General features: G+C 42.7%; 1 protein-coding gene across 9 annotated transcripts in view; it reads left to right on the plus strand.

Moving 5' to 3' along the window:
- Positions 1-3,865: 3,865 nt before the first annotated feature.
- RALBP1 (ralA binding protein 1) overlaps positions 3,866-21,994 on the plus strand; it is a 167,649-nt gene continuing 149,520 nt past the window's right edge. For 5 of the 9 annotated variants that reach the window (XR_010747396.1, XR_010747397.1, XM_066353159.1 and 2 more), the window contains exon 1: positions 4,337-4,506. The gene's annotated coding sequence lies outside the window, so the exon portion shown is untranslated. Of the gene's footprint in view, positions 3,991-4,335; positions 4,507-21,994 lie in introns of those variants that run through there. The other 4 variants (XM_066353155.1, XM_066353154.1, XM_066353160.1 and 1 more) reach the window with 4 other exon arrangements.

Below are 21,994 nucleotides of genomic sequence, written 5' to 3' on the forward strand. Positions count from 1 at the left end.
ATCGTGTTGCTAGAAAAAGAAAGTCTACAAGTTGAGTGAGCTCAACTACCACTAAGACTTTCCATGCTTTTTTGTTTTGAGGAGGGAATTTGACAAGCAATATAAAAAACTCAGAAGAAAAGTGGAAGGTTTAGAGATAATACTACCTCAACTTCAGCGAGAAAGAAGCAAGAATTTGGCAGTACTCTAGTACAGAAACACAAAATAAATCCTTTTCCAGCAACCCCACACCCACCAAACTTTGAGTCACATCATTTAGTGACTTCATTGTTCATTTGAATGATTGCAAAGAATATCCAAACATGATCATAATTCAAATGCAAGTATAAACTGCATTCTAGTATTAGCTATAAAATATTTGGTATAATCTGGGATTTATATAAATAGAGGGTTAAATCCAGGCAATCTGACTCTAGAATCCATGATCTTAACCACTATGTGATATAAATATTTATTTAACTGAAAATAAATATATATATTCAACTTAAATGTATAGGGCTTGGCACAGAATAGTCAGTCCATGAATAGCAGATGTTATTCTTTTAAGCAGAGGAAGAACATATACAGTTGCAGGGGATACCACCCAAGAATATAAATTTAGCAGTGAGCTTGTTACCACATGAGAGAGTCTACCAGAAAATAAAACCAACACAAAAAAAGAAGAACCAAAAGATGGTAAGGGAGAATCCTGACAATGCATTTGAGGCCTAACAACCTAGTATCTTGAGCTTCTTGGTTATGTGTGCCAATAATTTCTCCTTTTTTGTTTAAGCAAAATTAAATTGAATTTCCATCACTGGCCACTGAAACCATTTTAACAGCCTTACTGCACAAAATTTATTACACATCTATTATATATCAGGCACACTATCAATATCAGAATTAGAATGGTGAACATGCTTATGATTTTTGTTCTTGGATTTACTTCCACAGTACTAGTCAACTACCTAGGACAGCTGGTTCAGCAAAAGGTGTCACTTCACAGCAATTTACTGATCCTTGGAGGATTAAAAAAAAAATCATTCCTTTAGAAGACAAGGAGATTTAAGAGTTCTTGTCATAGATCGCTAATGAATGGCCACAAATTCTTTGTGAAATTTATCTCCACATCCTGGGGCTTGGCATGTGACTTACTTTGACTAATGTGACATTAGTAAATGACATTCAAACACTTGAAATTTTGTGTGTAGAGCAGTGATTTTTCAACCTTTTTCATCTCACAGCACACAAACTAATTACTAAACATTTTTTTTAAGTGTGGTGTGTGTGGTGTGTGTGGTATGTGTGTGTGTGTGGGGGGGGGGTAGAAAGTGAGACAGACTCCCACATGCACCCTGACGGGACCCACCCAGCAACCCCTATCTGGGGCCAATGTTCGAATCAACCGAGCTATTCTCAGTACTTGAAGTCAACGGCTTGGACCAACCGAGCCACCCACTGTAAGAGAGGAAGTGAGAGAAAATCGGGAGAGGGAAAGGAAGAGAAGCAGATGGTTGCTTCTCACGTGTGCTCTGACCAGGGATTGAACCTGGGATGTCCACATGCAAGGCTGACACTCTAACTACTGAGCAAACCGGCCAGGGCCGGGTATTGCATGTCTTAAAAATTCTTGTGGCCCACCTCACCGGTGGTGGTGCCATGACTAAAATGTCAACTTGGAATGCTGAGGTGACCTGTTTGAAACCCTGAGCTTGCTGGCTCTGAATGCAAGCTCATCAGCACAGGGTGGGGTTGCTGGCTTGAGCTGGGGGAATCCACATGATCCCAAAAGCTTGCTAACTTGCACCCAAAGGTTGTTTGCTGAAAGTCCAAGGTCATGAACAAGGGGACACTGTCTCACCCTGGTCAAGGTATATACGAGAAGCAATCAATGCACAACTAAAGTGAGAACAAGTACAAGTTGATGCTTCCCACTCTCTCTCCTCCCTTAGAAGCAATCAATGCACAACTAAAGTTAAAGCAACTACAAGTTGATGCTTCTCATACTCTCTCCTCCTTCCTGCCTCTCTCTCAAAAAAATCTTGTGACATACCAATGCGTCTCTTGGGGTTTCGGCAGTTGAAATTTGCCTGTGTATAGGAATTGTTGACCAGGTCACATAGCCATCGCTGAAAGTCTCTTCCTCGGTTTATTTTTATGTATGGACTTGTATTTTTAGGTAGAAACTTTCAATATTATGTAAAAGAAATCCAACTGAATTAGTTAGGACTTTCAGAGTTTTAAGTCACAGAAAACCCCCAATACAAACTAGCCACAATTCTAAAGGGTGTACACATTGGTCTATAGGTCAAACAGGTGAAGTCTGATAGTGCAGCTCTAACGATACCATCAAACACAAGGTTCTCCTTTATAGCACTCATTTGACAGTATGACTTCATCTTCAGGCTCCCTACTGGTGCTTTTCCCCTAAACTTATTCCCATTAGTCTTTCCTTTTTTTATTTTTCAAGGAGCAAAATGCTTGCCACATTTTCAGACTTCATATACTTATGGACACTGCAATTTACGAACCTCAACTCAAGTCTTTGTAAGGCTTATTGGTTCTGATTGGGCTAATGATCATCTCTGAAACCCTTAGCCACTATAGGGTATGGTTGTGCTGCATGGCTTCAATGGGAGGAGTGAAGGCTCAGGAGGCACCAACAAATATGTTCTGTAACTGCACAAATCAGTCCTAAGTAATAATAAATGAAAGTATTGGCTCATCTTGCTAGGCTTACATGCTCAAAGCACTTAAAGTAGAGTTATAAAACCATAGCCTCTGAAATTGAAAGCAGTTTTCATGCTGCCTGTTCTTGGTTTCTTTTCCCTTTCCTCCCAATCACCCCGCCCCCCATCCCTGGCCTCACTCATTCCCTTTGTAAATGGGCCCCTTTATGCTGTGAAGCACATGGCCAGCAGCAATTACCTCAGTAAAAGACTTTTTCCCCTTCCACGTCTATGTCCATATAGCAAGTTCAAGCAAGGGCTCAAAAAGGCCCCAACTTGAGTCAGTGTCTATCTTTTGACCCAATCAGTGTTAGGAGAAAGGCAAAGAGTATTGTAGTTGTCATGGTAACATGCCCATCTTGTATTGAGGGGACACTGATTCGTTGCCAGAGAGAAAGGAAGCTTTTCAGTCATAACACTGGCTACCACAGACTATCTTGGTATCTGATTGTGGAAGACTCTTGAATCTTAGGCTGATGGGGCTGAACTTTACTGGGTAGAAAATACAGAGTACAAGTGAGAGACCCAATGCCAGATCGGAGAGAAGCTGATCTGAAAGGCGCAGTGCAAGATGGATTACAGAGGTCAATCTAAATATTCAGTGAAGTTCTAGATTGTATTGAATATAGGAATAGAAGGGACTGGGAAGAACCATCTATCCCAAATCGTATTTCCCCAAATAATATGCCAAATTTTATAAAACAAGAACACTTCAAAAGACCGCTTATTTCCAGCCACACATTAAAAGAACAATTCTATAAGACTTTGTGAAGGATTTCTAGAGGAACTCCAGTTATTTCCGGTCTTCTTCGCGATTCAGTTCTTTCTATTTGCAAGAAATATGCACTGTGTACTTCTAAGTTCTGATTCAGGCGTTTCTTCATAAATGTTGAACCAAAGAAGGTTGCGGAGGACAGCAGTCCCACTGTCCCACAAGAGCCAAAGGGTGGCCTTGTCAACACTGTTTTTAGGAATTCTGAGAATGGCCCAGACAGTTTCATTTGTCTTTCCTCAGAGGCCCAGGGCGCTTCCTTTAGCTAAAATCCTCAGGGCAGGAGTTCTCACCCCAAGCCAAAGATGCCCGTCCCACCCCAGTCACAGGCTGGGCCGGTCTCCTAGGCTGGTTTAACTGGTTAGGACACTCAAGCTGGTTGGCACAAAACGTTTGAACTCGGGTAGCTGAGGGAAAGGCTGGCCAGGGCGTGAAGGTGAATGGTACTCCCTTTCTCAGGACCACCGCAGACTCTGACCCCAAACTACCTACGCTGGTACTGGCTTTAGGGTAAGTGTACATCCCACCCAGTCCCCCAAGACCAGGAAGTGCGCAGGCGCCCGCAGAGCACAAGCGCGGTGCGTTCTTTCGCGCGCTCCAAGTCTCCTCAACTGGCTGCTGGGCCGCAGAAGGCGCGGTGCTTCCTGGGTGTTGTAGTGTACTTCCTCTGAACAAGGGTCTTTCTGTAGACGGAACGCTGGGTTTCCGAGAACTACGCTTCCCAGAGTACCCCGCGCGACGGCGCAGGGCGTTTGCCCTTGTCGGCCTTAGCCGTCAGCGCAGAGTGGAGGACCCGGGAAGCCGGCTACGGCGGGAGGAGGGAATACGCTTGCGCGCTGGGCCGGCTCGTCCTGTTCTGTCCCAATCGTTGTAAACAGGCGGAGGCAGGGGTGGGGTGAGGATGGGGCTCCCGAGGCCGACCAGGGGCGCAACGCAGGAGGCGGCTACGGTGGCTGCGGCGGCAGCGTGAGCGCGCGGAGGCGGTGGCTGCGGTGGGGGTGGGCGGTCGCGCGGCGGCGGGCACAGGTTAGTGAGGGGCAGCGGTGGCGTGCGGGGGGTCGCAGTGCTGTGTGTTCGTGTGCCGGGAACCCTCTCCGCCGCCGCCTCGCTGCCGCGTCTGTCAGGCAGCTGCGGGGCTGGCGTTGGCTGCGCGCGGGCTGGAGGTGGAGGTGGGGGTGGGGGTGGGGGTGGGGGGCGTGGCTGCCCCGCGTGTCGGCTCTCCCGGGCCAGGCTCCCCTCAGTGCGCGTCCCTCCCGCTGCCGGCCGGGCCTCCCTCCTGGCAGCCGCGCCTGGCGTCCGGTGCGCGCGGGGTCTGGAGGAGGAGAGGCAGGAACCGCCCCTCCCTCGCCGGAGCTCCGGGCCTCGGCCCTCGGGCACACCGGAACTGGACAGAGGGGACTCAGCTTTTATGTAACCACACTGTTTTCTAATCGCTCCGGAACATCGACCCGTGTCCAGTGCTCGCCGGTGGACCGGTCCCAGGCTCTTGATGTGCCCCACCGCCGGCTCGGGGGCTCCTTTGGGTGCTGCGGGCTTTAGTTCAGGCTTCAGTGGCCGTGGATGGACAGACCTGGGGTTGGGAATTACTTTCACAGCTCATTTTCAAGCGTGCTTCTGTCAAAATGCTGTTATTGAGCTCAGCTGGGTTTTTTAAATGTGAGAGTGAAACAGGTTTTACAAAATATTACGACACCTCGGTCTTAACGTGAATAATTATGCATTTCCAATTTGGGGATTCATTACTACAGAATCTCCCTCTTGAGCAAGCATCACGATTCCCTTAAGTCCTAATAGAATTCTTGAAGGTAATTAAAATGTTAATTCGAGGTAGCTTGAATGTGCTTGTTGAAGAAGTTCAGTTGTTTGGACATTGAGTTAACACACCATCCAGCCTCGTTAGAAAAGCTTTCACTGAATTTTTTGTGTAGTGGAGTGGGTTTGTCCAGTGCTGGAGCACTTTGAATAGCATTCCATCATCCTCGGCAGCTCAGTTATTCACAGAATATTTAAGTGGTGATAAGGAATAGGTCCACTTTCGGTGTGGTGATTAGGGAGGCAGCACTTCTAAATGGGTCTGTGAATGACAAAGGTAACCTCACTTTCTGCGTTTTGCATTATCTTAGTGATTTGATAATTCCTTTCTGAGTATTTTCCTGAAGGTGAATATACTAAGCTGTATTGGCGGTAGAAAGGAAGTTAGTGGAATGGCTCTCACTTTTCAAAGTGACCCATATGTGTAAGTAACTTGAGAATTCTTTAAACAAAGTATCATCAAGCAGTGTGACATACTTAAGTGCTATCTCTTCAAAATATAATTTCTCACTTTAGATCTTTCAGGGATCATTTCTTCCCTAAGGTACAAGTATTAGTAAAGGCACATGAAACTTTAATTTGTACAGGTGTATTTGCAGAGTTGTTTGCTTGGCCAGGAGAGATTGGGCCCTGAACACAATCCAAAAATATGTTTTCTTTTTTGGAAGAGAAATTTCAATAGAGATTTGTTAGTATATTTGGAAAGAATAAAGGGACATGTGGATTATTGAAGTATAGAGGAATTACTGTGTAGTAGGTACTGTGCTGGGGGAAAAGGACTTCCATATGGATAAGGCAGTGTCCTTGCCTTCAGGGTGGTAAGACTTTATCTCTTACTTGAATCAACAAGTATGTTTTTAAGATTGCTTTGGGCCCTGGCTGGTTGACTCTGGTAGAGCGTCTGCCCGGCATGTGAATGTCCCGGGTTTGATTCCTGGGCAGGGCGCACAGGAGAGTGACCATTTTCTTTTCTACCCTCCCTTCTCCTCCCCCCCTTCCTCTTCTTCTTCTCCTCCCGCAGCCATGGCTGGATTGGTTTGAGCGCATCAGCCCTGGGTGCTGAGGATGGCTCCATGGAGCCTCCACCTCAGGTGCTACAAATAGTGCAGTTGCAAGCATGGCCCCAGATGGGCAGATTATCAGCCTCAGATGGCGTTGCTGGGTGGATCCTAGTCGGGATGCATGCTGGAGTTCGTTTCTCTATCTCTCCTCCTCTTACTTGGAAAAGAAGAAGAAAAGATTGCTTTGATTGGAGAAACTATGGGGGTACAGTGGGTGTAGAAAGGAGGTAGTGGTTAGTTTCTTTTTTTTTAATTTTTATTTATTTATTTATTTTTTATTTTTTACAGAGACAGAGAGTGAGTCAGAGAGAGGGATAGACAGGGACAGACAGACATGAATGGAGAGAGATGAGAAGTATCAATCATTAGTTTTTCGTTGCGCGTTGCAACACCTTAGTTGTTCATTGATTGCTTTCTCATATGTGCCTTGACTGCGGGCCTTCAGCAGACTGAGTAACCCCTTGCTGGAGCCAGCGACCTTGGGTTCAAGCTGGTGGGCTTTTGCTCAAACCAGATGAGCCCGCGCTCAAGCTGGTGAGCTCGGGGTCTCGAACCTGGTTCCTCTGCATCCCAGTCTGACGCTCTATCCACTGCGCCACCGCCTGGTCAGACTAGTGGTTAGTTTCTTAAGGGAAGAGAAAGAGAGATTGAGTAAGAGAGTAGTAGAAAGAAAAGTATATATCAGAGGGGATGAAAAGTATATATGACATGGAAAGAATGAGCATTTAGGTAGAAGAAACAGTGCGAGCAAAAGCAGAGGAGTCTAACTTAGAAAGTGAGTTGTAGGATCTGCAAGTATAGCTAGCAAGAATATAGGGTGGGGACAGGACATGAACCTGGGGAGGTAGGCAGAGACCAAACTATCTATACTTTTGTGTGCGGTTGATTTCAACTTTACTTTGTAAGCAAATATGAGTCACTGAGGCAAGGATAAACGAGAAAGGCCTGAGCCTGCCCCGCCCATTTTAACTCCCTCCTATGTGTTCTTTGTATTTTAAGTTCTTAAACTTAAAGAAGGTTTAGGCATGACAGGAAGAAAATGAGAAGGAAGGAACTTAAGGCAGAGGGAAAGTTGGACATCATGAGAGAGAGCATGGTACATTTTTAAATATGCGAAGTTGTTCTCTACAGCTGTAGCATTGGGTTTATGATAAGTAGCAGATGATGAGGCTGCACAGATGGATCCTCAAGTATTGCATGCCATTCTAAGTGTTCTAGAGTTTTTTTCCTGTTGATAATAGGAAAGATTTTTAGAAAGATCATTGTGATATTGTAGAGCAGTGGTAGTCAACCTGGTCCCTACCACCCACTAGTGGGCGTTCCAGCTTTCATGGTAGGCGGTAGCAGAGCAACCAGAGTATAAATAAAAAGATAGATTTAACTATAGTAAGTTGTTTTATAAAGATTTATTCTGCCAAACTTAGCGAAAATCCGACATAAAGTACTTGGTAAGTAATTATTATTATATGCTTTAACTTGCTGTAACTCTGCTTTATAAATTTTATAAAGTTAAGTTACTTCCCTACTTTATAAATCACCATTACTGTGGAACTGGTGGGCGGTTAGAAAATTTTACTAACAGAGATACAAAAATGGGCAGTAGGTATAGAAAGGTTGACTACCTCTTTTGTAGAGTATACATTTCAGAAGGGGTAGAGGAAAGATAAGGCAGGATGCAGAAAGACTGGTCAGTAGTTTCAGTAATAATTGAGGTAACAGATAAAAGTTTAAACAAAAGTAGTATCAGTGGAGACAAATAGGTTAATACCACAAATATTTAGAAGGCAGCATTCATCGGATTCAATAACATTTGGATTTGGGGAGTGAGAAATAATAGGATAAAATGACTTGGATTTTAATTTAGGTGATTGTATAAACAATGGTAAAGTAGACTGAGATGGAATTCTGGAAGAGCTCCCAATTTGGGGAGGAGCAGTATTTTGCTTTTGGATATGTTGATTGGAAGTTATCTGCTGGGGATTTGGGTGTGTGGGGTTGTAGTACCAGAGAGGTCTTGATAAGAGAGTCATCAAAAGTGTTGGCTGGGCATGTGGAAGTCCTGGTTTCAATTCCTGGTCAGGGCATACAGGAGAAATGACCATCTACTTCTCCATCTCCCTCCCTCCCTCCCTCCCTCCCTCCTTCTTTCTTTCTCCCTCCTTCTCATCTTCCCTCTCCCTCCCTCCTTCTCCTGCATCCATGGCTTGAATGGTTCAAGCAAGTTGGCCCCTGGCCCTGAGGATGGCACCATGGCCTCACCCCAGGCACTAAAAATAGCTCAGTTGCAGAGCAATTGAGCAGCGGCCCCAGATGAGCAGAGCATCGCCCATTAGGGGCTTGTTGGATGGATCCCAGTTGGATGCATGCAGGAGTCTGTCTCTCTGCCTCCCTGCCTCTCCCTTAATTAAAAAAAGAGAGAACAGGGGCTGTGGGGGCGGAGAGACAGAAAGTCCTGGAACTCTGAGGTCACTGATTCAGAACCCCAGCCTTACCTGGTCAAGGCACATATGGGAGTTGATACTTCCGGCTTCTTCCCCACCTCTTCTTTTCTCTAAAATTAATTTAGAAAAAAGAAGAAGAAAATGGAAAATATTTGCCTTACCTGTGGTGGCGCAGTGGAATGCTGAGGTCACTGGTTTGAGGCCCTGGGCTTGCCACGTCAGAGTGCATGTGACAAGCAAGCAATGAACAATATAAAGTGAAGCAACTACGAGTTAATATTTCTCACCCCCCCCCTTCTCCTCTCTCTGTAAAATCAAATAAAATTTTTTTTTTTTTTTTTTTTTTTTTTTTTTACAGAGACAGAGAGTGAGTCAGAAAGATATACAGGGACAGATAGACAGGAACGGAGAGAGATGAGAAGCATCAATCATTAGTTTTTCGTTGCGCATTGCGACACCTTAGTTGTTCATTGATTGCTTTCTCATATGTGCCTTGACCGTGGGCCTTCAGCAGACCGAGTAACCCCTTGCTTGAGCTAGTGACCTTGTGTTCAAGCTGGTGGGCTTTTGCTCAAACCAGATGAGCCCTCGCTCAAGCTGGCGACCTCGGGGTCTCGAACCTGGGTCCTCTGCATCTCAATCCGACACTGTCCACTGCACTACCGCCTGGTCAGGCTCAAATAAAATCTTTAAAAAAAAGGTAACACTACATAGGAAGAGTTTGCTGATGAAGAATAGTTCCAGAAGTAGGACATGGAGAACAACCAAATTTAAAGCCAGATAGAGGAAAAACTGGAAAAGAAATTCCTACGTGTTCTGAGATGTAGAGAAGTCATGAGAAAATGTCGGAGAAGCCCAAATGGGGTCATTTCAAAAGGAAGCTATACTTATAATTGACTCCAGAAAAAATTAAAATTAAAAAAGGAAGCTATATTTCAAATGCTTTGGGAAAAAAATGCTTTTGAGAACTTTAGTAAAATAAGGATTAAGAAGGTTGATTGAATTTGATAACAGTTTTGTAGCATTCTACTTAATGTCAACAATTGGGAAAGAAGCTAGGTTTCATTGAATTTGAGTAATTGGGAGGTCAGAGAATGGAGAAAACAAATGTAGATTATTTCAAGAATAAACAAACCTTAGCTGTGAAGGGAAGAATAGAAGCTAGAGGTGTTAGCCAGGGATAATAAAGGGTTTAAGGGACTTGAGACTGCTTTTTCTTGTCATAGCTTTGTTGAGATATTAATATAACATAAAACTCATTCTTTTAAAGTTTACAGTTTGGGGTTTTCAGTATATTCACTGAGTTATGCAGCCATCTCTACAATAAATTTTAGAACATTTTCATTACTTCAAGAGAAACTGTACTCATTATCAGTCACTCACCATTTCTTCTGTTCCTACCCACTAGCAACCACTGATCTACTGTCCCTGGCGTTGCCTATTCTGAACATTTCATATAAATGGAATTATACATATGATCGTTTGTCCCTGACTTCCTTAGCACAGTGTTTGCAAGGTTCATCCATATTGTAGCATATGGCAGGACCTCATTTCTTTTTATTGTTGGGTGATATTTTGTTGTCTGATTATACCACATTTTGTTTATCCATCAATTGATAAACATTTAAGTTGTTTTTACTTTATAGCTCTTATATGAATAATGCTGGTGAATATTCATCTACAAGTTTTTGTGCGGGTATATGTTTTCATTGCTTCTGGGTGTATATCTAGGAGTAGAATTGCTTGATCTTATGGTAACTCCTTTTATATTTAACATTTTTAGGAACTATCAAAATGTTTCTTAAAGCAGCTGAACAATTTCACTATTTGGTGTAAGGATTCTGATTTCTCCACATCCTCACCAACACTTGTTATTTTCAGGTTTTTAAAATTTTAGCTCCTGGTGGGTGTGAATTGGTATCTCATTGGGGGTTTGATTTGTATTTCCCTGGTGGCTGATGATGTTGAATATCTTTTCACATCATAAGAACCAGCTTCTCCCTATTCTGTAAAAGAGGTTGTTGAAATTTATGTAGGGTTTGTAATGAATCTATGAAGATCACTTGAGTTACAGCAATACTTTGTGGTTTTAACAGGATTGAAGCCTACATCCATTAATGAGGGTATTTTCCTCATTTATTTAGGTCTTTGTTTAGCAATGTTTAAAGTTATCACTGTGTCTTACATGTTTTTGGTTTTATTTATTCCTATTCTTTTGGATGCTATTGCAAATGGAGTTGTTTTTTAATTTTGGTTTTGGAATGTTCATTTTGGTATGTGGATATACAGTTGATCCTTGAACAACTTGGGGGTTAGGGACTGTGACCACCTGTGTAATTGAAAATTTGCATGTAACTTAAGTAGATGTTCTGCATATGTGGATTCCCAACTACAGATTGAATATACAACTGACCCTTGAACAACTGGAGTTTAAGTGGACTCATGCAGTTCAAATCTGCGTTGTTCAAGATCAGTTGTATAACTTATTTTCTATGTTTATCTTCACTTGGAATCTTGTAACACAGGAGTTTGAGACCAGGTATGTCTACCTATCTTGCAGATGTTCTGAAAAAACTACCACAAGGTGGACCAGATGGAGCAGACATAGCCTTTATTACTTATATACTGGAAGCCCAGTGGCAGCTGGTTGGGCAAGCAAGATCCGCAACTGTCCACAGGCCATCTGGCTTATAAATCAGTTTGACAATAGCAGCACAGAGCCAAGGGCAGGAAGTACTCATGCTGGTAGTCAGGGAATGGAAGCCTTCTTCGAGGTCTGTTTGTTCCCTGGTAGAACATTATGCACTTTCAAGAGCGGGTGGCCTTGTGCCCTAGGCCCTCTGCCAAGAGGTGTGAAAGGGCCATGTCTAGCATTAGCCCTGCACTTGTAACTTGGCTAAATTCATTTATTAGTTTCAATAGTTTTCTTGTGTGTTCTTTTGGGTTTCCTGTGTAAGATCATGTCATCTGTGAATAGAGACAGTTTTATTTCTTTTTTTTCTGATATAAACACCTTTTATTTATTTATCTTTTCCCTAATTTGCCTGGCTAGAACTTCAGTACAATGTTGAACAGAAGTGGAAAGAACAAACCTTGTCTTGTTCTGGATCTTAGGAGGAAGGCTACTCATCTTTTACCATTTAGTATGACATTAACTGTGGATTTAAAAAAATTTTTTTTTTTTTGTGACAGAGAGAGAGAGAGAGGGACAGATAGGGACAGACAGGAAGGGAGAGAGATGAGAAGCATCAGTTCTTGGTTGCAGCACCTTAGTTGTTCATCAGTTGCTTTCTCATATGTGTCTTGACCAGGGGGCTACCACAGAGCGAGTGACCCCTTGCTCAAGCCAGTGACCTTGGGGTTTTGAACTTGGGTCCTCTGCATCCCAGTCCAGTGCTCTGTCCACTGTTCCACTGCCTGGTCAGGCTATGTCTAGTCAGTTTCAAGTGTTCAAGTCTTCTATTTCCTTACTGATCTTCTGTTTATATCTTTTTACTTATAGCTTGTGTCTTTGAACCTAAAGTGAGTCTTTTCTAGGCGTCATATTGTTGGATGTTCTTCCATCTGTTCTGCCAGTATCTGTCTTAATTGGGGGGATTTAACCCATTTATATTTAAAGTAATTACTGATTAGGAAGAACTTAATTCTGCCCTGTTGCTATTTGTTTTCTGTGTATCTTATCTCTTATGTGTTCCTCAGTTCCACTGTTACCTCCTTCTGTGTTTATTTTCAGTATACCATTTTAATTCCCTTATATTTTATTTACTATGTTTTTGAGTTCTTTCTTAGTGGTTACCCTGGATTACAATCACCATCTTAATTTGCAATAGTCTAGTTCAGATGAATACCAACTTAATTTTAGTAATTAACAAAAATGATACTCCTAGCCTGACCAGGTGGTGGCGCAGTAGATAGAGTGTTGGACTGGGATGTGGAGAACCCAGGTTCGAGACTCCAAGGTTGCCAGCTTGAGCGCGGGCTCATCTGGTTTGAGCAAGGCTCACCAGCTTGAGCCCAAGGTAGCTGGCTTGAACAAGGCGTCAGTCTGCTGTAGCTCCCCGGTCAAGGCACATATGAGAAATCAATCAATGAACAACTAAGGAGCTGCAACAAAGAATTGATGTTTCTCATCTCTCTCCCTTCCTGTCTGTCTGTCCCTATCTGTCCCTCTCTCTGACTCTCTCTGTCTCTGGCCCCCCCCCCCCCAAGAAAAATGGTACTCCTATATAGGTCCACTCCCCTTTATGGTTCTGTTGTCACAAACTATATCTTTATACACTGTATGGCCGATTTACATTGTTGCTTCATGCATTGTCATTTAAATTAGGAGAAAGAAAAGAGCTACAAATAAAAAGTACATTCATACTATAATATGTGTTATATTTATCTGTGTAGTTACTTTTACCAGTGTTGTCTGTTTCTTTATGTGAATTCAGGTTACTGTCTAGTGTCCTTTCATTTCAGCATGAAGGACTTTCTTTAGCATTTCTTGTAGGGTAGCTGACTTACTAGAGTTTCTTAATCTGGCAGTGTATTATATATATTAACTTCTCTTCCATTTTTGAAGGATAAGTTTGCTAAAGAGGAATTCTTGATTGACAGTTTTTTTTCTTTCGGTACTTTGACTAGGTCACCCCCCTGCCTTCTGGCTTCTATGGTTTCTTTTTTTAAAATTTTTATTTGACTTTAGAGAGAGGGAAGAAAGGAGAGAGAGAAACATTGATTTGTTGTCCCACTTATTGATGCATTCATTGGTTGCATCTTATATGTGCCTTGATGGAGGATCAAACCCACAGTCACGGCTGGGACTGGCTTTTATGGTTTCTGATGAGAAGGCAGCTGTTACTGATAGTGAGGAGCCCTGTATGTGATGAGCCTCTTTTCTCATCTTCCTTTCTTTTCTTTAAAGATTTTATTAATTTTATAGAGAGAGATAGGGAGCAAGAAGTATCAATTCATAGTTGCTTCACTTTAGTTGTTCATTGCTTGTCATGAGCTTTGACCAGGTAGGCCCAAGGTATTGAACTGGTGACCGTTGTGTCCCAGGTCGATGGCTCTGTCCACTGCACCACACATGCCAGGTATGCTTCTTTCAGCAGTCTTTCTTTGTCTTTGTCTTTGAATTCTTTGGTTAAGATGTGTCTTGGTGTGGGTCTAAATGAGTTTCCCTGCTTGGATTTTGTTGAGTTTTTAAGATAGTCTTTCATTAAATTTGAGAAGTTTTGGGCTTTATTCCTTCATATATTCTTTCTTCTCCTTTCTCTCTTCTCTAATGTCTGGCATTTCTTAGGGAGAGTTTCTAGTGATCGCTTTTTTCCTCCTGTGCATGGGTCATTCTTTCCTATTTATTTTCATGTGTATAATATTTTTGTTGAAATTGGACATTTTTAATATTGTAATATGGCAACTCTGGAAATCAGGTTCTCTATCCCCAGGGTTGTTGTAGCTGTTGTTGATAGTTTAGTGACTTAACTAATTTTTTAAAGTATGTATTCTTTGTTATGTAACCCCTTTGAAGTATCTATTCTATTAACGTATTGGTCAGTTAATGATTGGACAGAGATGTCTTTAAACATTTGGTACCAAAAACATCTCCCAATATATTTGTTTTAAAGAGAGAGGAAGAGAGGAAGGAGGGGAGGGGAGGGAGAGAGTGAAGCATCAGTTCATTGCACTTAGTTGTGCATCCACTGATTGCTTTTCATACATGCCCTGACTAGGGCATGAACTGGCTACCTTGCCCCTCTGGGACAAGGCTCTATCCACTGTGCCACCAGCTAGACTCTCCCAGTATTTTAAGAGCGATGCTATGTATCTGTTTTAGCCTTTATTTCCTGTCAAGGTTATCTAGAGGTTAGTGTAGGGCCTTTGTGAGTAGTATAAGAGAAGTGGCTCATTGCATAGAAGGAATCCTCAATATCATTGACAGCTGACCTCTCATTGGAAACCAAAGAGGCCAGAAGGCATTAAGAGGTAACATAGTCAAAATTAAAAAATCTTGTCAACCAAGAATTCTTTGATCTAGCAAAATTCCTGAATGTGTGCACAGCTCTGGGCATACATGCTGCCTTTTCCATTCCCAGGCATTTGTTGGAGCTATTCAATGTCCTTATTCCCCAAAACATCTCATTGCTCAGCCAATCCTCTCGAGGTTTTTGATCATTATGTTGCTTCAGCTGTTATCCATTGTTTTAGGGGTCAGCAGTGAAATCTGTCTGTAAAGGCTTTATGTATGTATGTATGTATGTATGTATGTATTTATTTAGTGAGAAGAAGGGAGATAGACTTTCATAATGTGCCCCACCCGGAATCCACGTGGCACACCCCTGTCTACGGCTGATTCTTGAATCAGTTGAGTTAGTTTTAGCATCCATCTAAGGCTGATGCACTCTGACCAGCCAAGCTATCCTTAGTGCCCAGGACCAACCAATCAAGCCACTGGCTGCAGGAGGGGAAGAGAGAGAGAAGTTGGAGAGGGAGAGGGAGTGAAGCGGATGGTCACTTCTCATGTGTGTCCTGACTGGGGATCAAACCTGGGACATCCATACGCCAAGCTGGGCTGATGCTCTATCCACTGAGCCAACTGGCCAGGGACTATAAATGCTTTTGACAAATACTTTGCATGTCCTATAGTGGCTTTAGTTGCGGGGGGAGTTCTTGGTTATCAACTTTAGTTCTAGGGGAGTTCTTGGTTATCAGCAATAGCTCTGGGAGAGTTCTTAGCAGCAAGGGCTGATAACGCAAGCCTTTCTGCAGGTCTTCCAGGGAGCCTTTACATAGGTCAAAACAAATCACTTCAGTTTGTTTGCAAATGAGGATTGTAATGCTGTACCAGTACTGGGAATGTGGGCTGTTATTTTCAAGACTGACTGATCCTGTAGCCCAGGAGGGGTATTAGAGTAAGTTTAATGCCACAAAACTCTCTGATTCAGCTAATTTTCTTGAATAAGCACTCCCTGGGTTGCTTAAAGTTTAGGTTAGTTTCCAGTGTTTTGAAAATGTTTGTGACAATTTTTAGATGCTTTTAGAGGGATAGAATTTGGGAGTTCCTCATGCCACCATTTTGCCAGCATTATTTCATCCACTTCAGTGTTTCTCAAACTTTTTGAAGTTGGGACACATTTAAAATTCTACAAATAATTGTAGGCGCACTATATACAAATTTCTGAGAAATATGTTATGATAATTAAGTCAAATATTAAAGAAAAAATATATAAAGTCCAAGCGTGCTTTTATGGTAATTAAACAAATACGACAAAATTAAATTTATTCTGACATTAAAAAACATTTTTATGTTACATTTTTTGAGTTATGCTTTTTAGAATTCGTAAAAAGGGGTTAAAAAATAAAAAAAAATAACAAAGTTATCTTTTTATATATATAGATACATTCTTAGTAAGATTTAGTAAATTTGGCAGGTCCGTTGCAAATGTGTTATGTTTTTCATCCTTGTGTATATGAGAAATGTGAGCCTGATGTGTCCTAGTGATTTCTTCAATGTTTGGGCATATATTTTGAAAGGTAAACTCTCATTTCCTTGTCAATACATTGAAGAATTTCTCTCTTTTTACTCTTAATTGTGTTGAGGGTAGAAAATCCTAATTTACATAAATAGGATGCTGAAAATTGTAGTAAAAGTTTCAAAGCTTTTTTAAATATTGCCACATATTCTTTTATAGAAATTCAAAAGGTTTCAAGAGACAATTCTTTATGTTTAATCATCAATCCACGATCAGTGGATATAGCTGCCAGTTATTCCTCTGTTAATGTTAAACCAAAATCACTTGAAGCTTTCATGAATGGGTTTCTAATCCAATCGTATTGGTCAGTGTTAAGTGATGGAAAATGCTATAAATTAAATTCTGCCCATCATCTTTCAAGTCCTATTTTATTTACACTTAACTTTTGCTTACTTCCAGAATCAGATTCTTCAATATTATGCTTCTTTTTGAGAAATCTATCCATTTTATTTGGGTGTATTTATTTAAAAATAATATAACGATGTGTTAATAACAAATATAAGGTCTACCAGAAAATTCTGTCCGTTTTTGGAATAAAACAAAATACAAATTTTTCTTACTGTCAATAAACTTTATTAAATAATATAATTGCCATTATTATCAATGATTTCTTGCCAGCGTGAGGGCAATTTGTATATCTCATTTTTGAAAAATGTTTTATCTTTTGATGTGAAAAATTGAACCAGTGCTTGTTTGATATCTTCTTCATTTTTGAATTTTTTGCCCTTCAAAAAATTTTGTATCTTGACCTGGTGGTGGCGCAGTGGATAGAGCGTCGGATTGGGATGCGGAAGGACCCAGGTTTGAGACCCCAAGGTCGCCAGCTTGAGTGCGGGCTCATCTGGTTTGAGTGAGGCTCACCAGCTTGGACCCAAGGTCGCTGGCTCCAGCAAGGGGTTGTTCGATCTGCTGAAGGCCCGCGGTCAAGGCACATATGAGAAAGCAATCAATGAACAACTAAGGTGTTGCAATGCGCAATGAAAAACTAATAATTGATGCTTCTCATCTCTCTCCATTCCTGTCTGTCTGTCCCTGTCTGTCCCTCTCTCTGACTCACTCTCTGTCTCTAAAAAATATATAAATAAATAAAATTTAAAAAAATTTTGTAAGGACAAAAGTGATAGTCGGAGGGTGCTAAGTCCGGGGAATATGGTGGATGCGACAGAATTTCCCAGCCTAGTTCTGCAATTTTTTGACGAGTCCCCAAAGCAGCATGTGGCCTGGCATTATCATGATGCAGTATGATGTTCTTCCTATTGAACATCGCCGGCCTCTTTTCTTGGACTGCTGTCTTTAAATTATCCAGTTGCTGACGATACTTCTCCGAATTGAGCTTTTCATTCGGTTTTAAAAGCTCATAATGTATTGGTCCTCAAATGTCCCACCATATACACAACATTCTCTTAGAGTCAAATTTGGTTTAGAGGTGCAAGAGCTAGGTTTTCCAGGTTCACAATATGCCCTTTTCCTTACGATGTTTTCAGAGGTAATCCACTTTTCATCCCCAGTTATCATCCGGTTCAAGAAGGGCTCGATTTTGTTCCGAGCAAGCAGAGATGTACATATGACGACTCGATCATCCAAATTCTTCTGACTTAATTCAGGTGGCACCCATCTTGAATATTTCCACACCAATCCTATCTTCCGAATATGGTCTGAAATGGTTTGCTGAGCTGAATTAAGCCTTTCTGCGATCTCCGATGTTGTCAGAAAAGGATCTTGCTCCAACATGGTCTTAACAACATCGTCATTGATCAAAGATGGTCGCCCAGAACATGGCTTATCAGAAAGGTCGAAATCACCTGTTTTGAATTTTTCGAACCATCTTCTGCATATCCTGTCAGAAACTGTACCTTCACCAAACACTTTCAATAAATTTCTACATGCTTCTGTAGCATTTCTTCCTTGTTGAAATTCGTAAAAATTACAGTGGCGTAAATGAGCTTTATCAGTAGCCATGGGTACACTATCGCTTCACATATAAGACTAACGTGAATCAACTTTGTTTTAGTTAATTTGCTATGTCAGTATGTATACATTAAGTGATAAAAATAGAGAGGCACACATGCACCAAATAAACATGCTTACGTGTTGAAACTTGTGATAGAAATAGACAGAACTTTCCAGTAGATCTTAATAATGATGTGTTAACAAAAAGAGTGGTATTTCCGTAATGAAATGGTATAATAGAGTATATTTATTTTTATATCTAGGCACATGCAATGAACCAGCACAGCTAGTAATTCCAGGTCCCGAGTGGGAATGGTGCGGAATTAAGAAAACACAGGGTCGGGGTGGGGGGGTGGGGGCCCTGTAATTGCTGCTGGCAAGAACAAAGCGAGCCCAAAAACTACATCTTGCTTTATTTTTAGGGCAGAGTGAGGCTATTAGAAAATCAGTGGTCTTTGATCATGTTTCCAAGGCAACCCAAGAATTTTACCAAGTGCAGAAAACCCCCACCATACATATCATCTTAATTTTACACTAAATAAAGGATAGAAGAAACTTGCCTCCAGTCTTTCCGGGGAACATAGAGGGTGTGTCAACAATCCAGCACCACAGCTTAACAGCCTTTTGCAACCTAAGCAGTTAAGGGAGGTGAGGGGTTGGGCACACTGTCAGTTTACAGCCAGTTCCTCACACCTCTTTCCCCAAAAATCTGAATTCCAAAAACCCTGTTGGTGTTTTGGTCCCCAACAGGCACATATTTCTCTGGAATACCATAGGGTGCGTGCCGTGGCACACACTTAGAACCAGTGATCTACTTACTACATTTATCTTTAGGCTGCTTGTATCACTGTAATTCAAGTGAATTTATTGTGGACAGATTGGAGTTAGGTCAGTATTTTTTTTCTCTGTGCTTTGTTTTATATCTAAAGGATTTTGGTTGCTTCTAGAGATGCAGTAGAATAAAGGATTTTTGATCATTATTAACAATGCTGGAATAAGCATCCTTTTACTTATGTCTATTTTTGTGTATTTGAGACATAAGGTTTTAATAGTGGATTGCTAAGTCAGAATATTAATTTTTGATAGGTGTTGCAAACTTGCCCTTTTAAATGTATTAGTTTATACTTTTACCAGTAGTATGTAAGGGTGTCTCTTTCTGTATTCCTTCATTATTATTTGCCACAAACCAGCGCAGCTAATAATTCCAGATCCTGAATGAGAATGATGCGGAATGAAGAAGATAAACTTAGAAATAGGATGGGATCGGGAAGTCTCAGCAATACCTTTATCTTGCAAGAACAAAACAGCTCCCGGTTTGCTTTATTATATAGCCGTATGCAAATAAGGAAGTCTCCAATACAAAGTCATTCATCTCCAAGGCAACCCAAGAATTCTCTCCCAAGTGTAGAAACCCATCTTGCATGACTGAAATCAACATCAGAACAAACAAGGGTTGTAATTTACAGAAAGGGTTGTAAATTTCTTATAGCAACTTAAGCAAGCAAATTAAGGGGGGGATGGTATGAGTGAAAATACTTGGCTTCATGGCCAATATGGAGGTCGAGGAGGGAGAACTTAGCCTTTTGCTAAGCCTCGAACTGCAAGGGCTTTGCCACTTGCAGTCTCCCACAAATACTGGGTATCAAACTCGTTTATCTTTAGAAAATTGGTGGATGAAAAAGTACGTTTTTGGTCTGACTTGTGATAAGGCGTCACTCTGGAATGCTGAGGTCAGTTCAAGTTCTGGGCTTGCCCGTTCTAGACACTTGGAAAAAAGCAACTACTACGAGTTGATGCTTCCTGCTCCCACCTCCTTTTTCTTTCTCTCTCTCTCTAAAATTAGTAACTAAAATCGTTCTTATTAGAAAAGGTAGTTCTGTATGGCCAGTAGCCACTGTAAGGTATTTCCCTGCCGAGGAAGAAAGAAGGGCGTAGCCACCAAATGTGGAATAGCAAGAGCTTTATTTAGTAGAGTGCATCCCGGATGAGGTTCTCTGTTCTGCAAAACGGGCCAGAGAAGTCGTGTGGATTCTTCCTCTGGGGGGTAATTTATAGGGTTAGTAGGGTTATGGCCAGTTGATATGATGTGGCGAAATTTTATTGGCTGACAGACGGTCGTTCTTCTTCAAAGGGCTCCTGGGAAGTTTCTTCTGGCGTGTACGGGTGTGGGCGGTTCCAGCCAAAGTTCCCGGGCCTGGTTCCTCATGTGACTCTCCCATCGCCAACCGACCTCACATTCCAACCTTTTATGTTAGATAGGGGCGCTGCTTTTCTTCTGGCTACTTCCTGCTGGTTAGTGGTGTCGTGGGGTGGGGAGGTCGGAAGGTGGTGGCTCTGAGGGAAGTCGTGGATATGGGTGTAGGAGCAGCTGGTTGACCGTGACTCGAGAAACCTCGCAGATGCGGCCCTGTAAGAATCTAAAAAAGAGGAGCAAATATGAGTAATATGTTGATAATTAGAAGAGGACTTAGGATGGGGCAGCCCAGGTGAGGATGGGTGGCTGCCACCAGGAGTTAAACAAGTTGTAGGAGGAGAGGTCCTTGTGCAGTTTCTCTTGCAGATGGTGGAGGACCCTGATGCTTTCTTCCATTGGGCCAGTCTCACTGAACAGCATTGCTCCCTGCTTTAGCTCACTCTGGCGGCAGGTTCCCGGTGGGAGGAACAGGAGCAACAGGAGGATCTGCAGGGCCCAACCTTTTAGTGAGCCGGAGACCGGTGGGGCCCAGTGGTTCCGACTGCCAGCAGTCCTGCATGGGGGTAAGCTTGAGGCTAGAGACATGGTACCAAGGTGTTTGCCCTAGGAGCTTGGCTGCAGTAGGAGTAGTCAGTATTGCCGTGTGGGGTCCCGTCCACCTGGGCTGTAGGGAGTCAGACTGGAGCTCCCTCAGAAGAACCCTGTCTCCTGGCTGGAGGGGGACTGCTGGGTGTGCTTCATCTGGACCCCCTATGGGAGGAAGGGTCCGGTCCGCATGTTCCCTGAGAAGATGGTGGAGTAAAGACAGAAAGTGGAGGTAGGTGGCAAGAGGAGGGGGGGTTTGGCTAAGAGAGAAAAACTGGGAATTCAATGTTGAAAGAAGCCTATTAGATTGAGGAAAGAAAGAATCTGAAGGAGTGCGAGAAGGGGAATCCAAACCACATGTCGGGTGGCGTGCGAAGAGGAAAGGAAGGGTCCCATCAACTCCCATAACCGAGACCTGTGAGGGAACTAGTCCAGAGTGTGATGGCAAAACAGAAGGTAGCCCCCGTGTCCATAAGAAATGAGATGGACTTACCTGCTACCCTGGGCTTGGCGAGGGAGATGGGGGTTTTCAAATCCGGGCCGTGTCAGTCGTCTATGAGGCGTAGGAGTTTGAGCAATGGACCCACCTGGCTGGCTTGGCGTCCCATTTGGGTGGCTTGTCCTCCTCGCAGAGGCACTGAGGAAGAGCCTGTTGCCCAAAGGGGGCAATTGCTCCACTAGTGACTGGGCTGCTTGCAGTCAGGGCAGGACTTGGTGGGCGGCCACAGGCGGGGGCACTGGCAAGACCAATGACCCTCTTGCTGCATTTAAAGCAAGCTTCTGGTGGGGTTCCTCTTTGCGGCCCGGACTTGGGTCGGGCACCTTCTATGCCTTGCCTCTGTTGCTCTGGTGGCCTCAGGGCTGCCACAAGAGTCGGGGTTTGGAGCGTTACCTTCTGCTGCATGCAGGCCTGGCGAACAGCCTCAGCCTTTTTCTACTAGCAATGACCGT

The sequence above is a fragment of the Saccopteryx leptura genome, chromosome 11 (genome assembly GCF_036850995.1).
Source record: "Saccopteryx leptura isolate mSacLep1 chromosome 11, mSacLep1_pri_phased_curated, whole genome shotgun sequence".
In the NCBI taxonomy this organism is placed as follows: domain Eukaryota; kingdom Metazoa; phylum Chordata; class Mammalia; order Chiroptera; family Emballonuridae; genus Saccopteryx; species Saccopteryx leptura.